Source organism: Panthera tigris, chromosome B1 (genome assembly GCF_018350195.1).
Source record: "Panthera tigris isolate Pti1 chromosome B1, P.tigris_Pti1_mat1.1, whole genome shotgun sequence".
Taxonomy (NCBI): Eukaryota; Metazoa; Chordata; class Mammalia; order Carnivora; family Felidae; genus Panthera; species Panthera tigris.
The window spans coordinates 106119661-106140200 of NC_056663.1; the positions used below are offsets into that span (position 1 = coordinate 106119661).

Genomic DNA, 20540 nt, shown 5'->3' on the forward strand with positions numbered 1-20540 from the left:
TCAACCCTCAGTTTGCTCTCTGTATTTAAGAGTCCCTTATGGTTTGCCTCCCTCCCTCAGTTTGTAACTATTTTTCCCCCTTCTCTTCCTCCATGGTCTTCTGTTAAGTTTCTCAAGTCCTGCATATGAGTGAAAACATATGACATCTGTCTTTCTCTGACTGTCTTATTTCACTTAGCATAATACCCTCCAGTTCCATCCATCCATGTTGCTGCAAATGGCCAATAAATGAAGCAACAGAAAGAGAAACAAAGAAATCGATCCCATTTACAATTGCACCAAGAAGCATAAAATACCTAGGAGTAAACCTAACCAAAGATGTAACATATCTGTTTGCTGAAAACTAGAGTCAATGAAATTCCTATCAAAATACTGTTGAGAGTTTAAACTACTCCATGATTTTTCTTCCTCAGAATTCATTTTATGGGCTAACTGGCTGGTTGAATGAACACTAGCCCGTCTCCCAAGTGCATGCCCTCAATAACATCCTGGAGAGTCACAAGAAAGTTTAAGTTCCTGGTATGTCTCCCCCAGTACCCCTGATTATAATCTCTTCTGCCTTAGCTCCTTTCTACCTATGTGTCCTTTAAATAAGACCCCTGCTTATTTTACCAACCCCCCATTATTTTGGGTTTGAATTGACCAATCCAGCCTTAGCCCAGGAAACCCTAAAAACACCGCCCCCTGTGAACACTAATAAAAACACATGCCCCAGGTCCTACCCCTCACACTCTGCCTTTACTTCCCCATGCAGTGGACTCAAGACATGCTGTGTACCTATGCATAATAAACTTCTCTATTTCACCTTCCCTTGAGGTCTTTGTTGAGCTTTGTTGATCTTTCACCTAGGGCTCTATTTAACACGTTAATTTAACAAAATCATTACAAATCATAATAATGTTTCAAGTAGAAAAAAAATCCATTCAAAAATTCATATGGAATCTTAAGGGACCTCAAATAACCAAAACAAGTCTTGACAAAGAACAAAGTTGGAAGTCTTAACACTTTCTAACTTCAAAATTTACACTGTTTTGATTTCTACATTATTGTGGTATTACTGACATAAACACAGACATATACACCATTAGAGTAGAATAGACAGGTGAGAAACAAACCCTCATACATATGGGTGAATGGTTTTTGACAAGGGTGCAAAGACCATCCAACAATGAAAAGACAATGTTTTCAAAAATGATTGTAGGAAAACTGCATGTCTACAGGCCAAGAAATAAACTTGGACTCTTCAACACATTAAAAAATATAGCTGAAATTCATGGATTACAATGCAAGAACTAAAATTATAAAACTCTTAGAAAATAGGAAAAGCTTCATAGCATTTGGTTTTGGAAATGACAGCATTGGTAATGCTAAAGTATGAGCAACAAAACAAACATAAATAAATTGCACCACATTAAAATTAAAAACTCATGAATCAACACAATCAATAGAATAAAAGGGCAGCCCACAGAGTAGAAGGAAATATTTGCAAATTATACATCTGATAAAAGATTACTATCAAAATGAGATAAAAAAAAAAACAACTTCCTATAACTCAATAGCAACAACCCAATTAAAAAGTGAGCAAGGGACTTTATTTTTGGTTTGAATTGACCAATCTAGTCTTAGCCTGGGAACCCAGGAAACACTCCCTCTGGGATCACTAATAAATTTGGTATATAGATAAAATATTTTATGCTTTGTTTCTTTTCTATAGTATTTAAATAGAAACATTTGTGTTTCATAATGGAAAGATACAATCAAAGTTGTATAGTTAAAATTGGAGTCTTCCATGGAAATAGTAGAATTATCATGTATCACTAAACTAAGATTCATTTCTAGTATTCAATATAATTACAAAAGTTAAGAGTTATCACCCTCATGTACTCCCTCTATTGTAATATTAAAAAAATCTTGATTCCATTAAAAATAATGGCAATAACATTAACTAACAATGAAGTTTTTACCATATGTCAGGCGCTGTATGTACTCATTTAATCTTCACAACAACCACAGGAGGTAGGTATTATTACTATCCTCATTTGCAGATAAGAAAATTGAATCTCATATATAACTTGTCCTAGGAATGAATGGAGCTGAAATTTGAATTCAATAATGTACTTCCTGATTTATCATTACTGTCTTACCTTTATCCTAGGACTATCCTCTGATATGACCTCTTCTAGTTACATGCAAGAGTTTGTTCAGTAAGAGGTTATATTAGATGTTTAATAGAACATATATATCTTGCAAATGTCATTTTTATGTAGCTATGTTTTGTACTAGTGATAAAATCAATGTTTGTGGATATCAACTGCTTATCAGAATTCACTTGCTTTCTTTCAGAAACTACTGATATTGAGTCCTTTGGCTTTGAATTCAGAGGAGACCCAGGTGCAGCTCTCTTTAGTCCTCCAGAATCATGCAACACCATCCGCCTCTACCATGTCACCTAAGTTTGACCCCAGTGAGATCAAAGTCCTGTACCTGAGGTTCCCCGTTGGGGAAGTTGGTGCGTGTCTGCCCTGGCCCAGAAGATCAACCCCCTGAGTCTGTTTCCAAAAAAGGTTGGTGATGACTTTACCAAGGCAAACGGTGATTAGAAGGTCTGAGAATTACAGTGAAACTAACCATTCAGAGCAGACAGGTCCAGATTGAAGTGGGACCTTCTGCTTCTGCCCTGATCAAAGCCTTTAAGGAACCACCAAGAGACAGAAAGAAGCAGAAAAACATTAAGCACAGTGGAAGTATCACTTTTGATGATATTGTCAACATTGCCCAATCAAATGTGGCACCAATCTTTAGCCAGAGGAGGGAACCATTAAAGAGATCCTGGGGACTTCCCAGTCTGTGGGCTCCAATGTTGAGGGCTGCCACCCACATGACATCATAGATGACATCAGTAGTGGTGCAGTAGAATGCCCAGCTAGTTAAGAACTACAAAGGAAAATATTTCAATAAAGGATCATTTGACAAACTCCCCATTGATATTATATCATATTAAAAAAATAATTCTCCAAAGATTAAAATGTTTCTAAAAGACCCGATTAGTAACATATGTTGCAATCCTGAATCACAGTTGCCTAATGGCATTTTATTTGCAAATACCAACTTTAACCAACTTGTCAGTGTTATTATTTTAATAGAGAGTGAATTTTATTGATGAACGTAGAATTCTTTAATCCCAGACATAATTAGGTCATTCTGGTACATTCTACAGATCGTCAAAAATTATAAAATAACAGGTCTTCAGATATTCCCTTGTCTGTTATTTTGAAAGTAACTAAAATATATTTAAATAAAGTAACTAGTATCTCAAACACTTTCTCTTAGAAATAATGCATATACCAATTTATTTCCTAATTTGGAAAAATAATTCCTATCTTTATTTTTCTAGTTTATAGATATTCTGCTCTAGAAGTCTGGAATTCTAGTTGAAAACAAAATATACAGGAAGGACATGTAATCTGTAGAATCTTTTATTCACTCATTTATCATGACAGATTGGATAAGATACATGGGATACAACATTTATAAAAATTAATATTGAAATTTAATTTTGCTTTTATCTTTCTGACAATTAAAGACAAACATGGCTAGCAACATAATTTGTACTACCCATAAGTAAAAGAGCACACTGCTTTGTATATCATACTTTGAGTTTACATTTTTACCATGAGTCTTCCATCATAGTACAGAAAAAGGTAAGTGATTAATGGTATAAGCCATCAGACTTCCAGCTGAGATAAGCTTATCTGTAGGAGTAACACGAACACATTAAAGGTAACTGAGCAAAGAATTTTAAGGAGATAAATTTTTAGATATTCAACTTTCATATACATTGCATTCTGCTACAATGCATGCTTCTAAAACAACTTAGTGATTGGAAAACAGGAAAATTATGTACAATATAATCAACATGTTGGAGTATGAACTATTTTCTGCAGTAAAGGCAGCCAGAATATCATTAATAGAATTATAATCTTCAGTAAGAAAGGAACAAGCATGGATATTGCCCAGGGAAAAATGCTACTGGCTTTACATTTTTGTTGTTGTTTTAATGATAAAGGAAATACTTGCAGATTGTTCTTTCATGAAGATGTAAATCCTGAGCCTTATACAGTTCTAGGTTCCTGGCATGTTTTACCTCCCCCTAATGCTTGGAGGTCCAGTTCCATCTGCCTTGTCATAGGGTCAACAAGCCAGTATTTTCACTTTATTTTCATTTTTGGGGGTGTAATCTTATTAGCACTACAGGAAACTCTAGAGCCATAATAAGCTGCCTGCCTTCACTAATGAAGTTACTTCTCAATGTCCCAAGGATTTTGTTGTCGCATGTGTGCATTCCTGTTATAAAATTACACTAGTTTCGAGTGCACTAGCTCAACCTTATTAACTCTAATTAGCCCTGAGGATTTTAAGATTTTGCAAAATTCAAGGTCTACATGGAATGCATATATTCTGTCATAGCAAAAATCCCTGTGCTTATGGTACCCAAATTGGTCTGCATCTCAGCATCAAGGTGGTCCGGAAGATTTGACGCTTCCCTTTTCCCAATCCTGATGTCATCACTTAAGGGAAAGGCATACCTCCCATCCATCTTGTATTCATTATTGTTTTTCAATGACAGTAAAACACATTTAGAAAAAAATAAACAAACACATATTTGAAACAGACTTGCAATTGTCTGAAATATTGGTGACAGGGATAGTACTTACCAATCCTTAGTAAATGACATTACAGAAGACATTACTGAGCAGGTTGTGGCAATGATAGAAGGTATTCCTTATAGATTGTTAAATCCACAGGTTCTTCTTATAAGGCCAGGTAATAATTTTTGCTGTTAGAGCCAATGAATGGATCTCACTGATAAAATTGTTTAAACACTTGACTAGAAATGAAAGCAGGGGAGAAATCTTCATTTTTGAGTAATTGTATTCCATTTTGTTGTTTGTTGTTTTTTTAATTTTTTTTAATTTTTATTTTTAAGAGAGAGAGAGAGAGAGAGACAGAGTGTGAGCCAGGGATGCGCAGAGAGAGAGAGGGAGACACAGAACCTGAAGCAGGCTCCAGGCTCTGAGCTGTCAGCACAGAGCCCAATGTGAGACTCAAACCCACTAACCGTGAGATCATGACCTGAGCAGAAGTCAGTTGCTTAACCGACTGAGCCACCCAGGCGCCCCAACTGTATTCCATTTTGCATTAATGTCCAGGCAGGGGTCAGAAAACACAACAAAATGAAAAACAACAAAAGCTTAAGGTGAAAATTAACTAGTAAAAGGGAATTGCGATGCAAAGAAGTAAAGAAAATTTTAAGGAATAAGAAAACAATAAATGTCATCAACAGCCACTACCCAGGGCAGATGGAGAGTAAAGAAAAAAAAAATAGGTTAAACACAGAAGGAACCCCACCAAGCCTAACAATCAGACCCCACTGAAGAGTGAGGGGCTGGGGTCACTGGATGGTGATGAAGTTTTACAGTGGGGTGCTGGCAGGGATGTCTGGAGTGTGGGCAGCACTGGACCACCTGCACGCTTTTGGCCAGGCATCTGCCTACAGCCAGTGATCTTGCTGTGAAACCTCCTGCTTGGTTACTGCCAAATGTATTTGTATTAAGCAAGGACAGTCTGAGAAAACCTGAGGGGAGGGGAATATGCTGAAAATTACTCTGAAAACCTGGCAGGAAAATTTAGGCTGAATGAGGAAATACTCAACTGTCCTGGTACGTCAGAGCACTGAGTACAAAAAAGGGCTAGGAAGCACATAGGATTTATATGAAATATATTTAATGGGAACTTTTTTTCCCTTTATGGTATGAAAGTAGTTTACTTAATGGTTTGATTACACTTTTCGTCTCTGAAAAATCGGTACAGGTACAATTTTATAAAACCCATTTATAATTTTTAGGATCCATGAATACACTATCTATTCATACTACAAGGAATGGTGCTGTTCTTTCTAGAGCAATGTTTCTTCAACTGTCCCTCTATATTTTTATATGTGAATATGTTTGTGTGTAGGTATACACATATTTTAAAGGTTCTGAGATGATCTTTAAAAAATAAAAATATATATTCACCAAATTCTTAAATAATTATGATTGTAACTAATTAATTATGCAAGATTAAACTTTACAGTTCCCATCCTGTTGCTCCCATCAGTTACCAGTATGAAAACAGCCAGGTGTGTAGCACCAGGCGAGAGATTTGAAAATTCATCTCTGAAGAAATTAGCCTAAAAAGATTCAAACAAGCAAGCAAACAAATATTAATCACAACAAAACTACAGACATAAGCAATTTGAAATTCCATGGTAGAACTTTATTCTGAAGTCCTTCGTTCAAAAGCACCCTCATCAAACACATATGTAGAGTCTCAATAAGCTTTTTAGTATCTCACTTTAAATCATGATTCGATAGCCAAAGATCACTAGACATTTCATGAAAGCTTATAATAATGTTGAGATTATCTCCCAGAAAATAGGAAAAAAGGCAGAGATAGAAAATAGAAAAGCAAAATGGGATATTATAGTACGGTGTCCAGTTTTCAAGTAATGTGTATTTTAGTAAAAGTGAACAGGAAAAAAACAAGTGGAAGAAGATTATAAAAAAGAAATATTTCCAAATAATGAAGATGTGTGTCCGGACAAAAAGATCCCAACAACTGCTTATCATCATAAATGAAGATAAAATGATTCTATCACAAGCTGTTCTAAAATTTGAGAACAAAGAGAACTTTTTTTATCCTAAAAGTAGCAAAGAAGAAAAACAAAACAAAGGAAAAAAACAAAACAAAGCAAAAACAACCAAAAAAAAAAAAAAAAACCCGAAAGAAACAAAAAACAAAGGAGTCCACATATCACAGAGGAGAAATAAGATTGTTACTATACTATTCAAGAGTATCACTGAGACACAGTATATGGTAGTTCATGCCTTCAGAGACTGAGAAGTATTGATTGCTGATCTGAAACTTTATATCCAAGTGTGCACCAGGGTCAAGACGACAATTAAAATCTATTTCTTGCATGCAACACCTCACAGATATCTTATTTTGCAGGAGAGTTCTTCACAAAACTACTGCAGGGTAAGTAGCCTGCAAAAGAAAGAATAAGTTATAAATGGTCAAAACATAAGACTCTGGAAACTGGGAATGCAACACCGGAGAGGGGTGGAGGACAGAAGGCGGATGGGGTAAAGCGATATTCTAGATCTATAGCTACGCAGTTGGCTAGCAGTCATCCAGTACAGATTGGAGTTACTTCAGAAGAAGGATTAGGAAACAAATAGATTATTTGATTTCTTTAACTGTAGTGAGAAGGATTTTGCAGTTCTTTCTAATATATTGAGACAATAATGGAAGGTGAACCGCTGGTGGGTTGGGCAGGATTAGATAACTGTATCCTCAGAACACAATAGTAAATAAATAGGTCATTTATGAGAGACATATCAATAATGACGATATATACATATTATTGAGCAACTTGCTGGTGAATACCAGAATAAGCCAGTCAATAATTTAAATGCAGTTTGCCTCAGTAAGCTGGGACTTGAAGTAGTCTGGCTAGTGGATTTTGTTATTATAATAATAATTATTATTATTACCTTAGTATCATTTGATTTTAAGACATGCATCACTTAGATAAAATCATCATTTATTTTTTAAAGTTAAGTGGGTAGTGAGAAAGTAATATATCTCTTATGATATGTTACTTTCATAAGACACTTTTGTAAGTTAGCAGTTTAGAAGGAGCAGAGTAACTAGGGGTAATGGGTTCAGGATTGCCTTGCCAATGCAGATGTTTTCATGATACATTTGTATCATGAGAGTAAAATTCAGTGGATGAATTTGAATTGATGATTTGAGTGAAAGAAGACATAAATGATGGAGCTACATTCTGGAAGAAATGGAAGAAAGTGGGCTCAAAAGTCATGGGTAGAGGAGTTCTACCCTATAATAGTAACCACAAATGAAAAAATAAAAATTATATTGAAAAACCCCCCAAAATGTGTGACAGCTTAATTCTGCATCAGTGATAATAACCAGGTGATAGATGCATGTATCTCAACCTCCTGACATGAAGTTGACATACCTGTTTCAATGCCTCTGAAATCATAATATTGTTATTCTTTCTAATTCTATCATATATGTTTAATTTCCTTTCACTTCTTAATTTTTCTGAAGTGTCAATGTAGTAAATAATGAACCCACACGATTTACCAAGTTATAGCAAATTAAACATAACTACATAGGTTAAACATAGCTACTAATAAGGTACATGATGTGTTCAATCAGCTACTGCTTTGTCTCCAATTCATTTGTTATGTAAATTGTGTCCACCTTCTTTTGATGAATGGACACCTTCATAAGTGTACAGGTGGAAAAGACATGCTAAATCAGAACTACTTGACAGTGAGAAATAAGGCCAAAATTATTTTGTACAGTAAGTAAAATTTGTTTTGATTGCAAATAAACTAAATGTTACCTTACTGTGATACAATATTTGTTATTGGCTTGCCAGTCCACTTCAGTATTTAAGAAGGACTCTTTCCAAATCCTCTCTCTCTCGCACAATATGCTGCATTAGCTATTCAATTAAAGAATGAATGTGCTGTTGGTTTCACTTTTAATAAGTGGTTTTAGTTTCTTGGATACTCATTAACCTGTGCCACTGTTACAAATATTAATAACAGAGAGTCACATTTGGAATCCAAATTCTGGCATTTGCCAGGCAATGACTCTTGGCTTAAGATTTACATCCTCAAAAGAAAACTAAAACCATATGTATAAGCCACTTGGTTCAAGAGTAGTTGGACCTGGAAATCAGGAGTCTCCGTTCTATCTATGCAGGAAGAGCCTGCCTTACTAAGCTGAACTATTTGTCTGGCAAAGTCAAGTCAGTATCCTCATGGGGAAGTTAGAACCAACTCAACATTGTGCTTCCTGTGGAAAAGAGGCTGAGTTGGAACATCTGACAGCTAGCTATATGTCAGTTTGCTGCATTGGAAACAGATGTTATTATTTCTTCTCCCTTCTCATTCTGAAGGAAATGAGAGATACAGAACTGCCAGACATTTAAGACAGCCATCATTAGGCAAGAAGTGTTCTATCAGTTAGGTGATTTTGTTCTCCCGAAGTGACCTGCTGCCTGAGCAATCACCAAGGAAGGTGCCATCTATTCCTTTCCCACCTTGTTTAACACGAAGGCCAGGTTTCATTATTATGACTCATATGTGCACTCAGGACGTACCTCTCTGAGTGTGCATGCTTGTCTGCATGTGTGGGTTCTGTTTTAGAAACTGTAAATGTTAGTAGAGATGTTCCAGTGGTAACTGAAAAATTAATTTTGGAGCACAGATAAGTGATCAGGTTCTTTTCATTTGAATTGTATGAATTCTCTGAACACTAGAAATACCCATTCATGACATAAACACAGTTATATTCCACTTTTAATGCCCTTAGTTTTTGTTTATAACACTCTTAACTCTCTATTGCTATACATAAACACAGAAACTGATTATATTTTTTAAACAAGAAAAAATTTTAATATCATTATTTATGTATATATATATATTAATGTTTTTTAAAATTATTACTAAAAACAGTCTATCAAAAATGATACATTTAATACCATTCTCTAGAAAAGGCCCCAGAACTGAATCACAAGAAGAAGAAACCTATTACTTTCAGTGAAACTGTTGCTTGAGAAGATAGCACTATACTAACCATGAAGACATGAGAGTTGGACGTGATAAGTGTTCTTTACCACACCTCTCCCAAAGAAAAAGCCATGAGGAAAGTTCAGAAAGAAAAAAAAAAAAAAAGTAAAATATCTGAATGTAGTATATTCAGTGTATTGAAAACAAAGAATTTAGCCAGGAAGTTAACTCTGACAAAATCATAAAATATGGAAGCTAAATAGACATTTAATGCATAAATCAAATGTGCTTATATGGAAAAATGCTAGAATTGTCAAAATCTAACTGTTACTCCTTGGAGAAATCAAGAAAGTAAGTCACTACAATTACACGTGTCCTCATGACTTATTTCTGTAGCATAGCAAAGTCTATGTATCTTTAAACCATGAGTGGTGTATATAAAAGGAATATTTATCCCTGTCTAAGTTGTTATAATAATTAATACTTCAAGGGAAGGAAAAATATACTTTTAGTCATATGGTTAATAGTAATATGAGTTTAACAGAAAAGATGTAATGATGCTTTATATGAAGTTCATAAATTAATATAAATAATCAAATATGTTTTCAATTTAATCAGATATATGAGATTATTCAGGAAAGGAAAGGATAGAAAATTTTAAAAACGCTCTCATCCCCATAGTAGCAAAATAAGGGAAAATTAAATTAATTGTTGATCTTCATGACATTTTTAAAATTTAAAATAACAGCAAACTTCCTAAGTTTTTATTGCTTCCAAGTCTAAACTTATTTTCCTTTTGGTAAAGTAGATGAGTAGAAATCCTTCTAGGAGTGTTGACAGTTTCTATTACCATAGTTGTCAAATTTTCTCTATAAACACTTGGATAGTTTCTCAAAATTGGTATTCTAGAATACCAAGGAGGCAATGTTCTTGAGATTGTCTTAGGAGTAATGTAAAATGGCATTTAAAATAGAAAATTCAATGGACATCAATTTATGACTTAGAGCTGAAATTAAGATTTATTATCTTTGTGTGGGTAATATGAAAATAACTAAGTTCCAACCTGAGGAGCACATCATGTTTAAATAAAATAACAGTGTATAGATGGAACTTGTCATTCCAATGGATGGACTCTGTGAAAACTGTTCATAAAGTAAATTGAAATCTAAATATGTAGTCTAAGCACAGATCATTTATTATTGAGAAAATGACTGTCAATTACTATGCAAGGCAGACAGAGGCTTCACCCATTTGCAGTGATATTGTACTGAGAGCAAGATTAAGAGTTGCACTTGTTCCCTTAGTTATAAAGTACCACAGAGAAATTACAGCAGAGATGCGGGCTGGATGTGAATTAAAGAGACACTATTCAGAAAGTCTCCATCATTCCTCAGAAGACTTCTGTTGCCAAGCAAAATGAACAAGGACATCTGTACTTAGAGGAAAGCTCTTGTAATCCCACCCAGCCATTTGTCTCTTCCTTAAAGCTTCATGTGACTACACGAGACAATGAGGTTTTTCTCCTTTGCACGCTATATTCCACTTAAATGTGTTTGTCTCTTTCACCATCAGGGATAGTTTTGGGAAAAAAGTGCAGAAGAAAGACACATTGATGAAATTACTTTGGCACATATAACATCATCTAAAAGGCAACAGTTCCCATTCTTTCAAGAGCCCTTATCCTTTAAAATAGATAAACAACAATGTAACATCCCAAACATCAGATGAAAAATTTAGTAGAGCTTAGACTATTTTAATTTAAAAAAAAACATGTTATTTCTTTTGAAAGCCTATGTTAAAAGTTATTCTCAAAGTGCATCCTACTGCCTCACTGTAATTTAGAACACGTCTTCTGAATCACTCATTTTCACATAAGTAAAATAGAGAACTTTATTTAAACAAAGATGTTAAAAATCTTTTTATACAGAATGATGCTTGTTGAGGTAATAACTTGCTGAAATAATGTATAATTTTTAAAAAATTTTAATCTTTATTTATTTTTGAGAGAGAGAGAGAGAGACACTGGGGGAGGGGCAGAGAGAGAGGGGTTCACAGAATTTGAAGCAGGCTCCAGGCTCTGAGCTGTCAGCACAGAGCCCCAGGTGGGGCTCCAACTCAGGAACCGCAAGTTCATGACCTGGGCCAAAGTCTGATGCTTAACCAACGGAACCACCCAGGCACCCCAAAATCATACATATTTTTAAAAGACCTCTGTAAGTTGTAGAGAGCACTGAGATCTTCAAGAGAATTAAAGAATGTTTAAAATTTTAAGGTATGGTGACTATGTTTAAGACAGTAGTCCTTGGGACACGTGGGTGGCTCAGTTGGTTGAGCATCTGATTTCGTTCAGCTCAGGTCATGATCTCACAGTTTGTAAGTTCAAGCCCTGCACAGGCTCCTCGCAGAGCCTGCTTAAGATCCTCTGTCTCTCTCTCTCTCTCTGTCCCTCCCCCTCTTGCACAGGTTTTCTCTCTCTCTCTCTCTCTCTCTGTCTCTCAAAAATAAGTAAACATTAAAAAAAAAACAGTATTCCTTTAGCTGTAAGTTGACAGAAAAATACCAACTTGAATAAACCTCATATTATAAAAGTGGGTAAAAATCATCCCCACTTGTTAGAGAAATACAGGTCCATCTCCTTGTATGTCCTATGATTAAGTGAGAGAAACAAGAATGAAGTAAAAATTAGAAAATACGTTTAACATAGTGCTAAAATATAGAATATAATGCTCATTGCTGGGCTATTTGTTCTCTCTCCTTCACCTTCTCTATCTACCTCTCTTTTGTGTGGATTTAGCATTCTTTCTGAACTTAGCACCTCACTCACCTGCAGGAATCCTTCCCTTCATCATGAGACACCTGAATATCTCAGACATTTATGAAGTTCATAGCATATTATCACATCATTTTGTACTCTGTAGTATATTGAAATCTATATATCTCTACACATATATACATGTGTATATGTCCATTGATATATAGATTTATTCACTCTCCGAAAAGACTTATAAGGCCATGTTTTATCTCACTTAACCCCACTGTAGAATGTCACAAATGAATAATGCATTTGTGCATACAAACAAAACGATCCATGAATTGACTATGTGATTATTTAACTGTCTAACAGAGTGACATGGCTGATATCAAAAAGAAGTGATAGAAATAATCTGTTTTTAGTAGAATTATTTTTGTTTTTATTGTATATAAATGCATCATCAGAGTGAGAATCAAATAAGAGAAATTGGCTTAAGCCCATTCTACAGCAAAGAATATTTTGTTTGCTATTAATAACAAAATTTTCCTTAGAATAAAACCATATTTATGGAAAACCTATAGCATGATTAGACTTATAATCCCCTCCATCTCTGTAGTTAACTTACTATACATTTATACACAATGAAAAATGGAAATAACTGTTAAAAACTGAGATACAGCAACAAATAAATAGTAACAAGTATGGCAGATATTAATGTAACTGTATCAGTAATCTCATCGGTGCATTTAGACCACTGATGTTGAAATCCAACAATGAAAAAAGAATTCTACATCACAACCATAGATTCAATGAAATACCAATCAAAATCACAGTAAGTTGTTTTACAGGTTTTTAAAACTGATTCTAAAATGTACATGTGCAGAGGCAAAAACCCCAGAACACCCATCACAATATTGACAGAGAAGAGCAATGTTGGGGCACTAACACTCAGAAACTTCAGACTTACTAACTGATCTTTGATAAAAGAGCAAAAGCAATACAGTGAAGGAAAGATAGTATTTTCAACACAACTGGTGCTGGAAAAAAAGGACATCTACATTAAAACAAAACAAAACAAACAAACAAAAAAGCAAAACAAAAAACCTAGGGGCATTTGGGTGGCTTTAGCTGGTTAGGCGTCGGACTGCAGCTCAGGTTATGATCTCACAATTTGTGAGATCGAGCCCTGTGTCGGGCTCTGTGCTGACAGCTCAGAGTCTGGAGCCTGCTTCTGATTCTCTGTCTCCTTCTCTCTCTTTGCCCCTCCTCCTTGTCTCTGTCTCTTTAAAAAATAAACATTAAAAAATTAAAAAAACAAGCAAACATCTAGACACAGACCTTACTTACACTCTTCACACACACACACACAATAACTCAAAATGGATCATAGACCTAAATGTAAAACTCAGAACTGCAAAACTCTTAGGAAAGACCATCATTAAATAATCCCAGATAACCTTGGATATGATGATAAATTCTAGACACTACACCAAAGAAACAACCCATGAAAGAAAGAAGGAGCAAGTTGGACTTCACTAAAATTATTACTATTATTGGTTTTGCTCTGCAAATAAAGTGTCAAGAGAAAGAAAAGATAAGCCACAAACTGAAAGAAAATACTTGCAAAGATACATCTGATAAAGTAGATTCATGCAAAATACACAAATGCTTAAAACTAGATGGTAAGAAAACAACCTGATTAAAAATAGGTCAAAGATCTTAACAGAGTCTTCACTAAAGAAGGTAGACAGATGCAATTGATCATATAAATTGATGCAATGATCATATAAAATCAGATGCAATGATCATATAAAAGATGCCCCACATATTATATTATCAGTGAAACAAAAATTAAAACTGCAATGTCATAGTACACCTTTTAAATGGCCTTTTAAATGGCCAAAATGTAGAACACTGACCACACTAAATGCTAGTGAGGATGTGGAACAACAGAACTTTAGTTCATTGCTGGTCAAAGTGCAAAATGGTACAGCTACTATAGTTTTGGATTCCTTACCAAACTAACCTCATACTCTTACAATACTATCCAGCTACCATGCTTCTTGACACGTACCTCAAAGAGGGGAATATTTATGTTCACACAAAAACCTTCACATGGAGGTTTATAGCAGTCTTATTTATAACTGCCAAGGAATTTAGAAGCAAGGAATAAATTTTTGTAGGTGAATGGATAAACTGTGATACATCCAAGAAATGGAATAATATTGACCACCAAAAATAAGTTCTCAAGCCATGAAAAGACATGGAGGAATCTTGGGTGAATTTTATTAAGTGAAAGAAACCAAATGAAAACGCTGCATACTTCATGATTCCAACTATTTAACATTCTTGAAAAGGCAAAACGATGGAGGTAATAAAAAGATCTGTGGTTGCCTGGAGTTGGTGGAGGTGCAGTGAATAGACAGAGCACAGAGGATCTTTAGGGTGGTGAGAACTATTCTAGATGCTATTGTAATGTTGGATGTATGTCATCATACAATTTTCCAAATCGTAGGATGGATAACCCAAGAGTGATCCCTAGTGTAAGCTCTCAACTTTAGGTGATAATGATGTATACACACTGATACATAAATTTTAACAAACTTGAAACTGTGGTGTGAGATGTTGATAATGAGGGAATCTATATGCATGTATAGAAGCATGGAATAGATAGGAAATTGCTGTCCCTACCTTTTTTGTTTTGTTTTGTGAACCTAAAACTTTTCTAAAAAAATAGTCTACAAAATGATTGATATACTTCTGGATTTTTTTCTTCTTGAGACTCTCAGTATTTCAGTAGGGAATCTTTAATCTGTTGATTCTTATTGATAGAATACATTTTCACTGGAATATACTGACAGATATTACCAGGTAAGTATCAAGGATAGGAAAATAAAATGTCTTAAAAATTACATCCTCACTTTTACTATATAAATATATGCTTCTGAGTACCCAATTTGTTGTTCATATAAAAATCAAGCACTAGGGGGTGTGTGAGTGGCTCACTCAGTTGAACATAGCAGTTCTTGATTTTGGCTCAGGTTATGATCCCAGGGTGGTGGAATCCTGTCCCACTTTACACTGAAAATAGAGCTTGCTTGAGATTCTCTCCCTTTCTCTTCCCTCTCCCTCACTCACACTGTCTCTCTGAAATAAGAAAAATAATAATAATAATAAATAATAATAATAAAACATTAGATGAAGAAACACTAATATGTAGCAATTTTCCAAAATGTTTTTAAAATAATAGAGGTTGAATAAGAAACAATACAACTGAAGTAAATTAACATGTTTTCCTTGTTTAATACTCTTTACAGGTGGTCATTTGCCTTCCTAATATCAAAGAATCAATCTATGATCAAGAAAGATTGATTGATAAGGTATGATTTTTAGTACTTGCATTTTTAAAAAGAAAAACTTCTAAAAATTTATTTATTTTCAATTTATTTTGAGAGAGATAGAGAGTGAGTGAGCAGGAGAGAGGTAGAGAGAAAGAGAGACAGAATCTGATGTGGGGCTCAAACTCATGAGCCCATGAGTTAATGACCTGAGCCGAAATTAAGAGTCAGACACTTAACCAACTGAGCCACTCAGATGCCCCTGATTTTTAGTACTTGCACTTTTAAGGATTTCAGTCAACTGAACATTTCCATTCATTCTGATGTGATCATTTGATGGCTGCACACATCAGTGCCTAAATACATATTGGAAATTACTAAGGGAGGAATGATACCATTGATGGTTTTATTTTCCTGCCATTTCTTCCCCTGTAAACTTCCACTTTTCTTCATTGTTAGAGATAAGATGCTTTGTGTCTCAAATGAGAATAAAGTGATTTTTTTGGAAAGATACAGTTGTAGTTCACAGAAAACAGGAAACCATTAAACCAGGAACCTTAGTCCTAAGGGTTTGCCTCCAATCTCTAGTATGTTGCCATTTACCTACCTTGATGCAAATTTTAAGAGAGCAAAGCTGATTGACCTGATATGGCTCAGGCAAACCACTTATATGGACAGCATGTCTTTGAATAAATGTCGCCTCTGGGTACTCATACCTACATATTGATTGATTATAATCATTATAAGATCCTTATAAAATAATTACCGTCAATCAAGTAATGAAAATAATCCATGTATAAATTGAATGACACCTTTTTGCACACTTACTTTATTATAATTAGTCTAACTGGATAAATGGTAAGAAATAAAAATAATTTAAACCAGCAGAAAATTTCAACCTTGCATCCCATCTAAAGCATTTACAGCTCTAGAATGAGCATATTGGCATTCTTTGTTTAAACAATGATGAAGATAAGTTAATACCATATTGCCAAACAGAAACAAAAACTGACAAAACAGGGACACCTGGGAGGCTCAGTCGGTTAAGCCTCTGACCTCAGCTCAGGTCATGATCTCACAGATGGTGGGTTTGAGCCCCACGTCAGGCTCTGTGCTAACAGCTCAGAGCCTGGAGCCTGCTTCGGATTATGTCTTCCTCTCTCTCTGCCACTCCCCCACTAATTGTCTGTCTTTCTCTCTCTCTCTCTCTCAAAAATGAATAAAACTTACATTAAAAAAAACTGACAAAACAAAAAATCCAATATATTTTATGTATAAATATGTACATATGGGGGCTTTATTCCTTGCCTAAAGAGTATCCATCCTTTCTCCTTCCTAACTGGGCATCTATTTTGTTCTGTGTTCATACTTTCCTTTATTTAACTCATATGCACCATGAGAAGATGACATGATCCCCCACCACTATCAGGTGACAAGACTTAGGACATCTTCATTTTTTGCTACCAGTGATCAGGTTAGAATGGGCATATGTTAAAATTCAGGTCAATGGGAAGGCTTCAGGGAAGGTTTCCTGGGAGTGACATAACCTGAATTATCACTGCCATCTTGCTACATGGAAAGGAAAGACAAGAAGACAATGGGAAATGGATCATGGCTCGCACCCTTTGGAAGTCTGTCATACCTCAGATGATCATTTGTGTAAGCCATCGTATTTCCTTGTTACTTAATTCTGTTTGACTTGAGTATGTGATTACTTGCTGATGACAGAATTCTGATATGTTGTTGCACTTTATCCTTTTTTTTTTTTTTTTTTTTTTTGGATAATGCATCTGTATAAGGACATGGAGATAATGCAAGGTTATTACCTTAGTAACAAATATAAATATTCCTTTTTAGGGAAAGATCCATTTTTGTTGAGACCAGCTTTTGGCTTCATGTAGAAAATGAAGTTACTCTAAATACCAAGGGGTAAAAGGAAGGAGTAAGACGCAGTGTGTCATGGGAAACAAGTAGGAATGTAGTCTAGCAGTTTGGGGGCTGAAGAAGCAGCTTGGTCAGAGATATTCCAGTGAGAATTTCCCCAGTGTACTGTGTGCAGTAAATGATGTGACACTTCTTTATAATTCCACAAACCTATGACAATAAAAGAAAGAAAAGAAAAGAACAGAAAGAAAAGATAAATACAATAGGTTTGGTTATATTAAAAACCTGTGGAAGACAGGAGTGCTTGGCTGGTTCAGTCAGTAGAGCATGTGATTCTTGATCTCGGGATTATGAGTTTGAGCCCCACATTGGGTGTAGAGATTACTTAAATAAATAAAACTTAAACAAACAAACAAACAAAAAACTTGTGGAAAACAGTCAGTGAAATAAAGTCCTGTGAGGATTCTCACTGAGGTTTGAAATGATTGAGACAGGGGTGCCTGGCTGGTTTAGTCAGTAGAGCAAGTGACTCTTACTCACGGGCATGAGTTCAAGCTTCACATTGGGCATGGAGCCGCTTAAAAAAAAAAAAAAAAAAAAAAAAGATTGAGAGAGTTAGCCCTTATTGACAGGAAACAGTAATGACATCTGTGTTATTAGTAGATATTGGGATGACATACCCCAAGATGTTAATGATGGTCATCACTTTGTTGAATTTCCCTTGTATTTTTTTTCTCTCTGCTATCCAAGTTTGTGTTCTTTTCACTCTAGAGGAAGTAACTTGTCATATGAGAAAATAATCTCAATGTTGTAATAATATCTGTTAAGAAAGCTGTTTCCCAAAAGAGGGCCGCTAGTAAATCTTAGAGAAAGTGGGGAATTTCAGTGATGTTTATCAAAATGCAGATGATGGAGTCAGACACCAAGTAGTGTTTTACAAAGTGATAAGTCAAATGTATCGGATCTGTGAAAAGAGTAGAAGCAAACCTCTGAGGCACCCAGATGATGAGGGAGAGTAGTAAAAGGATTTGATGATTGGATAACAGTAAAAAAGCACATGACTGAAATTGGGAATAAGATAGAGCTAATTGCATGTTGAAGTAAAAGCCATTTACCTACCCCTCCACAGTGTGAATCACCCTTCAGTGGAAAAGATAGATCAACTCTCATAACTCTTCGTGGTATCCTGTAATCCCACTAGGAGAGAAAAAAATATATACTCATTATTTTCCTACCAGCATATGTAAATCTACTCATCTAAGAACTGTTTTTTAATGAATGAACAACTTTTATTTTTTAAATGGCAGGGAATTACTTTTTTAAAGACATTTTCAGAACAGTTTTAGATTTAAAACAACATTCAGAGGAAGGTACAGAGATTTTCCATATACTTCCTACAACACACATACACAGCCTACCCAACATCAACATAATTTACTAGAATGGTACATTTTTTTATCAAGGATGAACCTATCTATGCAGGAGCATTTTATTCGCCCAAAGCTCATAGTTCGCACCACAACTATGGGTCTTGGTGTTGTATAATCTGTGGGTTTGGAAAAATGTATAAGGACATGTATCCTTGATGTTTTTCATATTTTTCTCCCTTTTACACAAATAATAAAAAGAATTTTGGGAGGCACCTGGGTGGCTCAGTTGGTTAAGCATCTGACTCTTGATCTCGGCTCAGGTCAAGATCTCATAGTTTGTGAGTTCGAGCCCCACAATATATAAAATATATAAATATATATAAAAATATATAATGACCTACTAAGCATAAACCCAATGCTTTTTTGCAAGGCCACTGAATTAATTAAATCTGCTTTGTTAGGGGTTTTACTAAATAAGTTACAGAGTTTTATTTTTCATTTTCTCACCACGTTGTGTATCCTATTTACACCTATAATGTAATAAGTAATTAGTGGTCAGAATACATGAAATTATCCTAATTGAGTGAGAAGTTGGGTGGGAAGAAAAAAAGATAATTGATTAATATCTTTCTTGAGTATCTGATATTTAGTGTAATGTTCTAGATATGAATAAAACCAGTCGTATATATTTGCAAGTTACAAGACTTAAAGCATTTTATTTTAAATACTACCATTACTAAAAGAAAAAAAAAAAAAACTACAGTCAAGGCACCATTAAATATTTTGCTCATCCAATTACACACTTTGTAATTGTTCTTTGTGAACTTGATGCATCACAGAAGAAAAATAAAAATAAATCCTTCTTGATAACATATTTGTATTTAGGAGGAAGTTTTAATTTGCTGACCATTTAGCACTGCTATGATTATTTCACTAAGTCTTTCTTTGTTCTTGGAAAACTAGGAAAGTAATAAAGTTTTAGTTTTTAATTGGAAAACTGAGATGTAGCTCAACTGTAGTTTTCTAAATATTATCTGAGTTTCTGATCAGTGTTGTTAGCTACTAATCAATCACAAAATACTTATTAAACACCCCTCATAAAAGGTGTAGAAGATGTGAAAAAAATGAAACCTACTGCAAAGTATTTCGATAGTTAACAATTCTGAGATGTCAGAGACTAGAAGACAGCTAGCAGATACAGATGAGTTTTAGGTAAGTACCTGAAAAGCAGAAACAGGTCTTATTACCTTTAAAGTAACTGATGAACTTTTACACAAAGATATAAGTCCATAGGCTTTTCTTTACTTTTTGTCATTTAGATCCAACTTTATGTTTCAAATTTTCAAAGACCTTATTAATGCATTCTTATAGACATATAATTATAGACATAAATATGGTACTATAAAGAAATTAAAATATTGTACTAGAAGTTAATGACATTACCGTGATAGGCAGAAAAATTACCCCATACATTTAACCCGGAACTTTTGAATATGTCATTTTACATGACAAAGGGGGTTAAGATTATAGATGAAATTAAGTT

General features: G+C 34.7%; 1 pseudogene; it reads left to right on the forward strand.

Moving 5' to 3' along the window:
- The first annotated feature begins 2382 nt into the window (after positions 1-2382).
- On the forward strand, positions 2383-2931 carry LOC107180152 (annotated as a pseudogene).
- Positions 2932-20540: the final 17609 nt, after the last annotated feature.